Source organism: Cervus elaphus, chromosome 18, assembly GCF_910594005.1.
Source record: "Cervus elaphus chromosome 18, mCerEla1.1, whole genome shotgun sequence".
Classification (NCBI taxonomy): domain Eukaryota; kingdom Metazoa; phylum Chordata; class Mammalia; order Artiodactyla; family Cervidae; genus Cervus; species Cervus elaphus.
Window position 1 is genome coordinate 18293020 of NC_057832.1, and position 2511 is coordinate 18295530.

The 2511-nt window shown below is 34.5% G+C and overlaps 1 non-coding gene across 1 annotated transcript; it reads right to left on the reverse strand.

Annotated features, from left to right (window-relative positions):
• Positions 1-219: 219 nt before the first annotated feature.
• Positions 220-326, reverse strand: LOC122674938. The gene has a single exon (XR_006335102.1). It is a non-coding gene; the product is annotated as a U6 spliceosomal RNA (small nuclear RNA).
• Positions 327-2511: the final 2185 nt, after the last annotated feature.

A 2511-nucleotide genomic window follows, 5' to 3' on the forward strand; every position in this document is an offset into this window, starting at 1 on the left:
TTTTAATTGGAGGAAAATTTCTTTACAGTGTTTTGTTGTTTTCTGTAACACAACACAAATCAGCCATAATTATACATATATCACCTCCCTCTTAACCCTCTCTCTCCTCCCCTCATGTGACCCCCTAATTTTAATCTAGACCCCAAATTATTTGTGATCAAGACAAATTAATTCAAGAAAATGGTGTTTTTCTTATTTTCTTTCTTTATTTTTTTTTTTAAAAATATGGAACGCTTCACGAACTTGCGTGTCATCCTTGCGCAGGGGCCATGCTAATCCTCTCTGTATCGTTCCAACTTTAGCATATGTGCTGCCGAAGCGAGCACTTTTCTTATTTTCTAAATGGGTATTTTGAACTAGACAGGTACTAGTGTCTCTGTTTTATAAATAAGGTATTTAAACAAGGAAGGCTCTTCTGTCCATGGGATTCCCCAGGCAAGAATATTAGAGTGGGTAGCCATTCCCTGCTCCAGGGGATCTTCCCAAGCCAGAGATCAAACCTGCGTCTCCTGAATTGCACCTGCATTGTGTCTGAGTTACCAGGGAAGCCCCTTAAACAAGCCAGCCACAGCAAAATGAATTGTCCAAGATCATAATGGGTTTAAGATGTGGAAGTAGGCTTGGAAGGACACAGTTTTTGTCACATAAAAAGCTGCTTCTCAGTGAGATAATAACGCAAAAAATTTCTTTCCATTTTTCCAAAATCATGCAAAAAAGAGGTTATTTTGCCATTAAATAGAAAAGACATCCTTCTCAGTGAAACTGAACAATTCTGGAGGAAAATGCTTTTTCAGCTATACAAGAGTAAACCAGAAAAATCCATACTTGGTTTTTGAAGTGAAGGATTGGTATGCTTTTTATTACCCTTTTAGTTGCTTCAAACACTTCCACTGACGTACAGCTCAAATGTTTACTTTGTTCATCATGGTGAAAATCCTAAATTTCAAAAGATTATATTAAAGACAGTCTTCTAGTCATCTGGAAATCATGTACTAAAACCTTAGTGAAACAGGTTCCATTTTGGGCAATAGTTTTGTGCCCAATGTTTAATCCTAACAATATTTGAGGCCCTACTCTGTACAAAGCATTATAGGTTGTTCATAATAATTGCAATAACAGTGCAGCATATAAAAATATGACATAATGCCCCAGACATCATTCACTGTAGATACAGATTCTAGCTAATAGGATGTTTTCATGTTTGCTTGCATGCTCTAAACTTCATTCTCTAGCCAATAGACAGGTTATTTAATCTTAAAACATAATTACAATAGAAAAAAAATCAATTGAATATACATAAACCTCAGCAATTGCCAATATTTTTCCTAAGTCTATGTATTTTTTTAGTCAGTAATATATTTTATCACATGTATCTCCCTTTTTTGTTCCAAAATCTTCTTGACTTAATTCTTCTTACTTGAAAATTCTTCTAACGTTTTCATTAAAAAAGAAAACAACAAATAAGGACTGTGGCTTGTCTCAGTCTTTTCACAGCTAGAATGCTTTTTTTCTAATCTTGTATCAATCTTTTATGTTGAAAAATGTGAGTTAAACGAGATTTTTAAAAACAGATACTCACTACCATATATAAAATAGATAACAGCAAGGACATACTCTATTAGCACTGGGAACTATATTCAGTAACTTATAACCTATTATATATTATAACCTATAATATATATATAAGTATATATATTATAACCTGTAATGGGAAAGAATCTGAAAAAGAATAGATATGTATCTGTGTGTATAACTGAACCGCTTTGTTGTACACATGAAACTAACATAACATGGTAAATCAACTATACTTCAATTTTTTTTAAAAGTAAGGGGACAAATGATTTTTTAAAAATCCAATATTTGTTTTGTCTTTTAGAAGAAGAGGACAGAAAAACAAAAAATCCATACTTCAAAATGCATAATAAGTATCTTTTGTCTCTTCAGTTGTCTCAAAGGTGACTGGCAGACTGTCTCCAAAGAGTACTCAGCATTCTGTAATCCTACACATCCTGGCTTGTTGCACTACGGAAAAAAGAAAGACTAGAATTGTTTTAGGAAGAAGAGCTATTTACAATGTTCTATGAAATTGAGCTGTTTTAAGTACAGCATTATGAGATGGTACATTTTACTCTTTTGTATATTCTGTGTTGTTGGTGCTTAGTCACTACGTTCTGTCCAGCTCTTTTGTGACCCCATGGACTATACCCGCCAGGCTCCTCTGTCCATGGGATTTCCCAGGTAAGAATGCTGGAGTGGGTTGCCATTTCCTTCTCCAGGGGATCTTCTCAGGGGTTAAACCTGCATCTCCTGCTTTGGCAGGCAGATTCACTACCACTGAGCCACCAGGGAAGCCCTATACACTATCTAAACCATTTGGTATATACTATATGTGTGTGTATGTGTGCATTTTAAACATAGCAGTCTGGTAACTTTTATAAAAATTTTGAATATGGGATCCCTTAATCAAGAATGTAACATTTACCATATTTTTCTTTGGGAAAAAAATCAACT